Genomic DNA, 12,219 nt, shown 5'->3' with positions numbered 1-12,219 from the left:
GATCTTCGCTCGGGTTACCATCAGATCATGATCCGTGCCAGCGATATTCCCAAGACGACCTTCTCTACCATATATGGGCTCTATGAATTTTTGGTGATGTCTTTTGGGCTGACCAATGCCCCGGCTTATTTCATGTACCTGATGAACTCAGTATTCATGCCAGAGCTGGACAAGTTCGTGGTCATTTTCATTGATGATATTCTGGTCTATTCCAAGAATGAAGACGAACATACTGAGCATCTGCACATCGTGCTTCAGCGACTGCGCGATCATCGTCTTAATGCTAAGTTGTGTAAATGTGAATTCTTGTTAAGGGAAATTAAATTCTTGGGTCACACAATTTCTCAGGATAGGATATCAGTTGATCCTGAGAAGGTACAAGAAGTAATGGATTGGAAACCTCCTACCACAGTGCGGCAGATTCGGAGTTTTCTGGGATTGGCAGGGTATTATCGCGATTTATTCCGGATTTCTCCAGAATTGCCAAGCCAATGACCGAATTATTGAAGAAGGGAGTCAAATATGATTGGAGCCAGAAGTGTGAGGATGCCTTTCATACACTAAGGCAGCACTTGACAACAGCCCCAGTGCTAGCTCAACCTGACAACACCAAGCCCTTTGAAGTGTATTGCGATGCTTCCGGTACTGGTTTGGGATGCGTCTTAATGCAAGATAACAGAGTAATTGCTTATGCCTCCCGAGCACTCAGACCCCATGAGCAGAACTACCCTACACATGATCTGGAGTTGGCAGCCGTGGTTCATGCTCTCAAGATATGGAGACATTACTTGATGGGAGCTCACTGCAATATTTACACTGATCATAAGAGTCTCAAATATATTTTCACTCAGGCAGATCTTAACATGAGGCAGAGGAGATGATTAGAGCTAATCAAGGACTATGATTTGGAGGTGCATTACCACCCTGGTAAAGCCAATGTTGTGGCAGTTGCCTTGAGCAGAAAGGTCCAGTGCAATTGTATGAGCATGGATGCAAGAGTTACCACCCTGCGTGATGAGTTGTGCAAGCTGAACCTGGAAGTTGTTTCTTCAGGTGCCTTAAGTTACATCTCGGTGGAGCCCACATTACAAGAGCAAATAGCCAGGGCACAGATTGAAGACAAGGGTGTTCAGGTTATCAAGGAAATGATCAAGCAGAAAGCAAAAAAATACAAATGCTTCCGTCAGGACAGCAAAGGAATTCTATGGTTTGGAGATCGATTGGTTGTTCCCAAGGACCCTGAGCTCAGAAAGAAGATATTGGATGAAGCTCACCTTTCAAAATTCTCCATGCACCCCGGCAGCAACAAGATGTATCATGATCTCAGATCCTTATACTGGTGGACCAGAATGAAGAGGGAAATTGCCAAGTACCTATCCGAGTGTGATACCTGCTAGAGAATCAAAGCCAGTCATTTGAAGGCAGCAGGCCCTTTGCAACCCCTTCCCATACCATCTTGGAAATGGGAGGACATTTGCATGGACTTTATCGTGGGATTGCCCAATACCTCCCGGCACCATGATTCCATTTGGGTCATTGTGGATAGATTGACCAAGACCGATCATTTCCTACCAGTGCATACCACCCATAAGACAGAAAAATATGCAGAAATCTATGTTGATCAAATCGTGCGTTTTCATGGCATTCCGAAGACCATTGTTTCTGATAGGGAGCATTGTTTGTGGCAAGCTTTTGGGAGCAGCTGCAAGAATCACTTGGGACCCATGTAATACGAAGCTCAGCATACCATCCTCAAACAGATGGCCAGACCGAAAGGGTAAATCAGATTTTGGAAGACATGTTGAGGGCATGTGTGCTACACTACGGAAAGGATTGGGACAAGTGTCTTTCTTTGGCAGAATTCTCCTATAATAACAGTTACCAGTCCAGTTTGAAGATGGCACCTTTTGAAGCCTTGTATGGGAGAAGGTGTAGAACCCCGCTGAACTGGTCACAAGCTGGAGAGAGGAACATATTTGGGCCAGATTTGGTACTTGAAGCAGAGGAAAAGGTCAGAGTCATTAAGAAGAACTTAGAAGTTGCTCAGGTCAGGCAAAAGAGCTATCATGATAAGAGGCGGAAGCCTCTACAGTTTGAAGTGGGAGATCATGTTTACCTTAAGGTGTCACCCACCAAGGGTGTCCAGAGATTTGGAATCAAGGGCAAGTTGGCTCCTCGCTACATTGGACCCTATGAGATCAAAGCAAGTTGTGGATCCGTCGCCTATCAATTGGAGTTGCCACCCCACATGTCAGCAGTTCACAATGTGTTTCATGTATCTCAGCTGCGGAAATGTGTCCGCCTACCCACTGAAGTGCTACCTGAACCAGACATTGAGATAGAACCAGACTTGTCCAATCAAGAGTACCCCGTCAAGGTATTGGATCAGAAAGAGAGGTCAACGCGGGCAAGGTCGATCAGAATGTATAAGGTTCAGTGGAGTCACCATTCAGTAGAAGAAGCTACATGGGAGACTGAGGATTTTCTACGCTCTCGCTTCCCCGACTTTCTGCCCAAAGGAGTCGGTACATAACCCAAAACCCCACCCCCACCTGCCCTTTGAATACAAATATAAGAAAAACTTAGATGTTAAGGGTAGTCTAAGTTGTGGTTTTGACTTAAAAAAGACTTCCTTCTGAAGTCGCAAAGAGAATGATATTCGAAGAGCAGTTAACTAATGAAACTTGAATTAAAGGAGGAACAACACACCAACACACCTTCTCGGCACCCCTCCAGAGGACTCTACCTAAAATCTCGGGACGAGATTCCTTTAAGGGGGGAGGGTTGTAACACCCCAAGTGTTACCATGGCTATGGCACATCTATGCACTAATGACTGTGATCACATGTGGAAGAAACTTAAGGAGAAGAGCATAAGAACCTTGGAGACCATGGATTAACCAAGAAATGTGAATGACCAAAAGCATTACTCAAGTTTTTGTGCACTTACCACCTTGGGCAAGAAGGAAGTAAACCCTAGACCCCTCTTGAGCCCCTATCTCCTAAAACCATGGTTGAAGGGGGGAGAGATTAAGCAAATGTGCAAATCATGACCAAACCTTGTGGCTAAAGTTAAGTAACATATTAATCAACAAATATAGAGAGGAAACATTGCAAAAAGACCCCTTAAGAAACCCCAAATCCATTCCTTAAGTAGAGAGAGAGCTAGAGCTCTCTAATTCTCTCTAAGTCAAAATCTACACCTAATCTAAAGATCCACCGTGTTCACCTTGAAGATGGCACCAAAACCACTTAAGTTCTATACCAAAAATGTGACATACCACCTAAGGCACCCCCTGGAAAAAGTTGAGACCGAGCCCTTGACGTTTGACATGTCTAGGCATCACTTTTGTCGCGCAGCGGACAGGGAGACAAGCTAGATTTGGCGTCCGCATATCTTCTGACCTAGGGCTTATCTTCCCTTGGAACTCACATACAAGAGATAGCCATAGGTGCCAGGAAGAGGTCTGCGCCAGATTTTTGCCAAGATTCGCACATATGCAATCTCAGCAAGCTTTTGAACATGGGCAGAAGAACACCTCCACGTGTTCGACGCGCTCTGCGCGCGCCAGAGCACGCCCGCGCCCAACCCCGCGCGCCCTGCGCCACGCCAAGCCGCGCCCGCGTCTCCTCCTCGTGCCCGCGCCTATAAATCACCCTCAGGCATCGACCGTACTCCTCCGCGCACGCTCGACCTCACCGGAGCCCGAAACCACCAGCGTTTGCCCCGTGCACGGCGTGCCCGCGGCCACCCGAGCCCCTATCACCGTAGACCGGCCAACAGAGCCCTTCCCAGCCACGCCCGACCCTTGGAAGAGACTGTGCACGCCTCGGTGAAGCTCCCCGAGCAAGGAATCGGACTTTGCTTCGCCGGAGAAGCCAATCCACGGTCGCCGGACTTCGCTCGACCGCCGGTGAACGTAGACCGGGTAATCCTCTGCTCCATTCTTCGATTCCTTGTGCACATAGCCTCTACGTCACCTCGTGAAGCTCATCGTGCCATTTGATTGAACTAGATCGCCGTGGTTTAGCCGGAACCCCCGCCGCCGACGAGATCACCCGCCTGCTCACGTGGATCGGACGATTCCGACCACCTCCGCCGTCGAGCCGTACACCGTTGTGACCGCCAGGACCTCGCAGAGCCGACCCCGCCCCTCGCCGGACCTCTCTCGCCGCCGGTAAGCCGCGCCGCCCTTTTCTTTTCCGCGGGTACTGTTTAAACCTGGGGAGGGACTGCGGGGAAGAAGAAGAAAAGGGTAGGGGGTTTTGTGCATTGTCAGTGACTCAGGGGAATAGTAGCGCAGGGGTATAACTGAGAGGATTAGTTTGGAAAGAACCCAAGGTCTTCGGTGCAAAGTGATTTTTCCAGGAAACCTTTTTAATAATCTGATTTAAATTCAAACAGAACTTGAATAATTCATATCTTCTGTTTTGTTCACCCAAATTGAGTCAAACCAATTTTTGCCAGACCTTAAATAAGGTAAACTACTTAAGAAAAATATAAAAACCCTTAAGTGTTATAGAAAACTTTAAGGTTTTGATTTAAATACTGATTTGGCCAAAAGCTAAATAATAGGAGGAAAAATAGTTACACTGTTAGGCTGAGGCTAAGAAAAATTGGAGAAGTACCTAATTACTTCCTAACCTGTTTAAAAATAATACACCCCTCTGTATACCCAGTTAAGGTAGAGTTTACTATTTAAATCCTTTTTAGCCTAAAGTTAGAGAAAATATTAATGGAGGTTTAAATAAAGAACCAGGGAGCACCCGTATTTTTGTTAGTCTACTTATTCAGTATAGTTCACTAGAAAAATTTATTATACCTTGGTTTAGTGTAAAATAATTGGGATACCTTTTATTTTAAGAAAACAAGGAAAACTTAAAAAACCCTAGAAAAATAACCCCAAAGTGAAAACACCCCAAACCTTGGGATAATTAATGATTTGTTATTAAGAACATAGGAAAAATATGAAATTTGTTGTTTGGCGTTTTTCAAATAACAAGAAAGTAGAAAGTTCCTTTTTGACATTAAACTTTACAAAATCACAACTAAATAACCACCAATTAACTTTCTGTGAATTTTTGTACAGAAGCTTGTGATTACTATTAGATACCAACAAAAATGACCCTTAGGACATAACCCACCCCTAGTTTGAAGTTGTAGTGCAAAGTGACCCCCATTGCCCAACTTTTGTTATTTTTGTCCAAGGCATACTCTTTTATTCTGGACCTCAAATTCATAGAACAGACTATAGTGACCAAGGGTAACCCACTATAATTTTTACAGAAGTTTTGGAAAAAGTTAAACCACTGTTGTAGTTCAAATCCACACTAGAATTCATAAATAGAAAATGAAAACGGGGAAATTAATAGTGGAAATTAGGGTCACCCTAGCCCAACCAGCAAAACCTTTTAAATTGCCCATTGAAATATGTAAAGAAAATACAAATACACTATGCTTATCCCTAACAAAACTCCAAACCTAAGTTGATAAGCATACACCACCAAGAGCCAAGTAAAACCAAGAAACCCTAAGTTACTAAACTAACTTAGTTTTCTTTTACTTAGCATAATGTTTACCAAATCCTGCATAATCATGGCATGCATATTCTTATTCATTGCATTCGATAGATTGCAACCTCGCTGACGGAGAGTACGTCCTCATGCCAGAGCAAGGTGTTGCTCAGGAGGTAGCCCCGGATCCAGTACCAGAGCCTGCACCAGAGGACCTGCCTGCCCCAGCTTTGGAAGGCAAGCCCCGGTTTATGCATAACCTGTTATTTAAGCTATTTTACTACACTTAATGATAGTAGGATTGAATGTGCACTTAAGTGTAGGAGTTGTTTGAAACCCTAGTTGCATGATCTCAGGAACCCTATTGAGATGGATACTAGTATGCTAGGTCGAGTAGCTGCTTTGCTAATTAGGGCTCTCGGTAGAAGTCAAGTGATTTTTCTAGCACTCGCGCGAGGTCAGGACATTGATCGTACCCACTTTCATATCATACTGATGTTGGTCTGTGGACACGGATCCATGGGGATGCGTGGTCTACGAGATGAAATTGGAATAAGGATTAACGTGCGGATACCTGTGTCAAGCGATTGAACGTACTAAGCACATGCCGAGAAATATGGTAAATCGGTAAGCTTAGTACCTGAGTGAACCTGGCAGTGGACATGTCCCCTCACGCGACCTGAGACGAGGTCTCCCATTCCGGTTATGGTGGGTACAAGTGCGGTCACTGCACGACGGCAGTCGGGGTCAGTGAGGCATTGTACGCCAAGGCGGTGAGCCCTAATCTGCTGACGGGGAATCGATTGGGACGGTTGATGTGTGTGGGGACGGAGTGCCCCTACATGTCGTGTGTTTAGGTTTACCTTGAAAGGATAAAAACTCGATTTGAATCGTCTGCTTCTCGCAGCTAATGAGACTGCTTGATCCATTGTACTGCATTGAGTAACAAGTTGAAATGTGACGATGTGGCAAAAGATGTTGATTGCTAAATATGTTTGATACCATGAATGAGTAGATAATACACATTTAGTCTTAAGAGAGTCACACTTAAACTTGACAAAGCTAAAACTTGATTTATAAACTCAGCTAGTGCTTTTGGCAACCAAACCCCACAGCCAAACAGCTGCATGTCTAGAGGTAGAGGAGTAGACTCCTCACACCGGGTAAGTCTAGCTGAGTATTAGTATACTCAGCCTTACTTGTGGCATAAATTTTTACAGGTTCTTTGGACGACATGGTTGCTGGAGTGACTTGGCCGTCCATCTTGCCACCGGGTTGGACAGTCGAGTGGGATCCTGCCTCGGCTGAGGAGGAGCATGAGGAGTGATGGGACAGGCTTCCCCATCTCTCTGTTTATTTATCGTTAGTTTTATTCTGCTGCACTTCGAACAATGATGACTACTTTTGCAAAAACTCCGATGATGATGTAATAAATTTAATACTCCTTAATGTATGGTTTTATGCTTTATTGTATTTGCTCTGTGACTCACCATCGAGTGAGACTGTGGTACTTGATCCTGTCAGTGGCCTCGTCGGACTAGATCCGAGGGATTGACGGGTTATTCCCATTTAAGTGTGGTCTAGCCTCTAAGGCGGGACTTAGGCACTTAAGTTGGAATAATTCGGGCAGTTCCGCCACAATCTTTATGTTCGATCGGGCTGTCGCTCTAGATAGAGCAACACATAGTTGGCCATGAGAGAACACTGGTTTAGGCAAGTATACACCAACATTAGGAATAGTCTGACCCCGTGCTTTGTTAACTGTCATTGCAAAGCGAAGCCGTACAGGAAACCACTTTCTTTTGAACTGGAAAGGGAACATCTCTTCATCGGAGGGACACAGAGGCATACGGGTAGGAAAATCCGTTTTCCAACATGTTGACCCAGTACAATCTCTACGTCAATGCTATTTCTTTGGAAGCCACAAACGACCAGCCTGGTGCCATTGCAAAGTCCATTTAGGCCTTGTTCGGTTATTCCCAATACACATGGATTGGATGGGATTGGAAAAAATTCTTAAGAAGTTTGACTTGTTTGGGATTCAAACCCATCCAATCCCACCCAATCCACATGGATTGAGAGCTAACCGAACAAGCCCTTACAGGGTCTATATTCCAAAGCAATATAATAGGACATCCAATCTTGAGCTTCAAAACATGAGGTGGCAGCCCATTAGGCGTCAATGTGTTTAGGAACTCAGGTGGGTAGTAGTTATGGGGATCATCCATGGCGCTATCGAAACTATGGTACACCATATGCTCCCCTTGAAAACGATCAATCATCTTAACATTTATCATATCCACCCAGTCGTTCCGTGATGACAGTATCGCCCTTGAAGTGATGTAGGTGGAATTAGATATTTTCGTTGAGATTTGGGAAAGCAAAGTCTATTAGGTTGTCAAGATCGTTGTCACTCCCACTGTAAGGCACACATACATCGTCAGGAAGACGAATGTCGCCGTCACTATTTGTGTCCTCAGTTCCACCGCCTACGCGCAGCAAAAACTCCGCAAACCAAGGGTCATTTTTTGCTCTCATGTTGCTAACAAGCTTTAAGTGGGACATGGACTCCCATAGATAAGACATCCGTAGCGAAGACGCGACCACTTGAGCCCTTGACCCTTTACGAACAATAGGCAAGACCTATCTGAAATCTCCACCAAAGACAATGGTTTTACCACCAAATGGTAGTCCGGGGTGACCCATTATCTCGCGCATGCTATTGTCCAGTGCCTCCACGGCTTGTCTCTTAGTCATAGAAGCCTCGTCCCAGATAATGAGAGATGCTTTCCATAGCATCTCTGATGTTCCACTCTGCTTCGTGAAGCTACATACAGCGCCATCGTCAATAGTGAGTGGTATCTTGAAGTGTGAATGGGCGGTTCTTCCTCCAGGCATTATGGAAGCCACAACGCTAGATGTAGCTGTTGCCACTACAATCTTGCCCTGGTTGCGTAGCGTCGCGAGCAGCACTCTGTATAGATAAGCCTTCACGGTGCCACTAGGTCCATCCACAAAGAACAATCTGCCCTGATCGGTGTCAACGACAGACATAATCTTATCATAGGCGACCCTCTGTTTCTCATTAAGAGAGTCTTTGAGAGCCACATCTCCCGCTGTCGGTTCGATACTTTCCTCCTCGTAAATCTCCCTAGCAGTACCAATAGCATCGTCATACGTGTCGATGATAGGAGGTAGAGGGGATGTCTTTATGTCCTTTCCCATTGACTACAGCATGTTACTAATGTCAATCAATACCATCTGCTCAACATGAGTTTTGTTCTGACTCCTATGTTGATAGTCCTTGGACATAGAATCTTTGTGTTTCTGCCAGAGTACAGCCACATCGCTTGGCTCAAAGTGCACCAGTATTGTGGCAAATAGCCGTCGCAGCGCCAATGGCATATGGAAAAGAGCACGTTTAGTGAGACACTCATCCAGTGTGTTGTTCGACTCAAGCAGTCCCCTTCTCTCTACTGCCTCACGAAAAGTCGGTTGGGTGACACCATCAACTATCCTTAGATCCACATAGGAGGAAGCTCCAGTCACGTGGTTTAGGAGAACACAAAGATAGTAGCGCTCCCCCTTGGCCAGATGAGCAGAGACTATTCTACCGACTTGTCCACCTGTATCTCGTTCCCTCCGTTGCCATACTTTGCCCTTATCACTCTGCCAAGTGTACCACTCAGGGAAGTCACGGTATAGGATGCCACGAACCTCCTCGTGTAGCCTATTCGCCTCAAAATATGTTGTGAGCATCGACCTATCAACACCTAGACGGTTGACGACTCGCTCGACCATTTGCCGCTCGTGAAACGCCACCATGTGCATGTTTGGAAGATGGAGTTGCAGCTGCATCACAGGTGGAGATATCTAACTAAGCTCAAAGTCGTATATCCTCCACAAGGCTTCTGGAGGAGTCACCCACCTTGCATCTCTATACTGCTTGATCTCATCAACATCGTCATCTGCCTTGCTCGTAACTCTCATAACAACAAACACACGATCATGGCCTTTGTATATGTACTTGAACGGGTATTTAACAGCCGTGATGCTCCCACATGCCTCGACATTGATGTGACAGTTGAAGAGACGAAGGAGGTATGGGTTATAAGGGACAACCCATCTATTGTCCAGGTCGCACCCTCAGACCTTTTCTTTACAGTCATCGTCACGACGTCTGTAAATAGGGTACGAATCCTTCCCTTGCAAGGTTGTGTCACTGAAAGGTCGAGGGTAATGATTCTTGCATGATTTATGACCCTTAGTGCATGGGCAGTTAGGGTTTAGCGACCCACACGGACCATGCATCATATGCTTGATAACCATCTTTCGTAGTTCAGGGTACTTGTTGCTTGGGATCTCGGCTGAGATCAAAAGGTCTTACTGCTCAGGACATGTGAGCTTGTACTTCCTCTGCATTATACGTAGGCTCGGACCTTACCAAGAATATCTTGTTTAGTCAGCCTATGCTTTAACTCTTGTAGCTTCGCATGAAAGACACGCACTACAAGATCCAGAAGATCTCACGGTGTTTGCCCAGGGAGAAGCTCCCTACTTATCTCATCCTAGTTAGGGTTACATGTCATGGTAAGAATTACGTCTGGTTTACCAAACGTCCGCACCAGAGCCATAGCATCCATATACCGACATCTCATGTCATGAGGACCGCCAATAAACAACGTCGACAGCACAGTTCGCTTGCCAACCTTCTCTGCTCTAATATCTCCATCTAGCATGCTATCCACCAAGCCCTAGTACAGGTCTGCCCTTAACCGATCCTGATTCTTGCGTATGAAATCTAAACGAGAGCTCTCAATCTTTATGTACGTGTCGACCGCGAACTGCTGGAAAAGCCATTTTCCATGAAGTATTGGATTGAATACCCCGTGTGGCGGAACTGCCCGAATTATTCCAACTTAAGTGCCTAAATCCCGCCTTAGAGGCTAGACCACACTGAAAGGGAAATGTGCCCTTGGGCCATTTCTAAGTATTTTGGTGATTGAGTGCCAACACAAGTGCTTAAATGTGAATTTATGCTCATGGATGAACAAAGTGCAAATCAAGAGTAAAGGTATGTTTCTAAGCCTTAGTACATTGGTTTTGTGTACTAATATACTTGTCTAAGTGTTAGAAACAGAAAGAAGAAGAAAAGAAAAGAGGTGAAAAAGGCTTGGCTGTGTACAGCCAAGACTCAGCTCAGTCTGGCACACCGGACTGTCCGGTGGTGCACCGGACAGTGTCCGGTGCGCCAGGCTGACTCGGCGTAAAGTGGCCGCTCTCGGGAATGTTCCGGCGGCGTACGGCTAAAATTCACCGGACTGTCCGGTGTGCAACGGTCGGCCGGGCCAACGGTCGGCCGCGCGATCTGCGCGGGACACGTGGCCGAGCCAACGGTCGGAAGGGGGCACCGGACTGTCCGGTGTGCACCGGACATGTCCGGTGCGCCAGCGGCTCCCAGATCTGCAACGGTCGGCTGCGCCGTTTAAGGAAAGAAATCGGGCACCAGACAGTGTCCGGTGTGCACCGGACTGTCCGGTGCACCCGACGACAGAAGGCAAGATTGGCCTTCCAGATTTGCTCTCAACGGCTCCTAGCTGCCTTGGGGCTATAAAAGGGACCCCTAGGCGCATGGAGGAAGATACCAAGCAACCTTAGAGCATTCTTGATCATCCACACTCAGTCTTTGCGCATTCGTTTGTCATTCTCAGTGATTCGAGCTCCGTTCTAGTGAGAACTTTGAGATAGTCTTTTGAGCTCGATTCTTGGCCGTGTGTGTGCGCATTTTGCTGTGGATTTGTGTGTGTTGCTTCCCTCCCTTACTCCGTACTTCTTTGTGAAATTCAATTGTAAGGGCGAGAGACTCCAAGTTGTGGAGATTCCTCGCAAATGGGAAAAGATCAAAGTAAAGAAGAACACCATGGTATTCAAGTTGATCATTGGATCACTTGAGAGGAGTTGAGTGCAACTCTCGTCCGTTGGGACGCCACAACGTGGAGTAGGCAAGTTTTGTACTTGGCCGAACCACGGGATAACCACCGTGCCATCTCTGTGTTTGATTTCTTGTGGTTATTGTGTTCTGACTCCTCTCTAGCCACTTGGCAATTATTGTGCTAACGATTAACCAAGTTTTTGTGGCTTAAGTTTTCAAGTTTCACAGGATCACCTATTCACCCCCCCTCTAGGTGCTCTCAATTGGTATCGGAGTCGTTCTCTTCAAGAAGGGACTAATCGCCCGAAGAAATGGATCCTAAGGGAAAGGGGATGGTGGTCGACAACAACGAGAAGGAGTCTATCTTCAACGAGCCGAAGAATGACAAGTCTACCGACTTGGGCTCAAGCCACAAGCGCAAAGACGGGAAGAAGAAGAAGACAAGGCGCATCAAGGAGATCGTCTACTACGACAGCGACGAATCTTCTTCTTCTCAAAAGGATGACGACGACGACTACGAGAAAAAGAAAACGGTCAATTCGAACTTTTCCTTTGATTACTCTCGTATTCCTCAAAGTACAAATACTCATTTATTATCTATTCCACTTGGTAAACCTCCTCATTTTGATGGAGAGGACTACGGATTTTGGAGTCACAAAATGCGTAGTCACTTGTTCTCTCTCCATCCTAGTATATGGGAGATTGTAGAAAATGGAATGCACTTTGATAGTTCGGATAGTCCCATGTTCATTAATGAGAAAATTCATAAGAATG

This window comes from Zea mays, chromosome 8 (assembly GCF_902167145.1).
Source record: "Zea mays cultivar B73 chromosome 8, Zm-B73-REFERENCE-NAM-5.0, whole genome shotgun sequence".
Lineage (NCBI taxonomy): Eukaryota > Viridiplantae > Streptophyta > Magnoliopsida > Poales > Poaceae > Zea > Zea mays.
Note: the sequence above shows the minus strand (reverse complement) of the source record.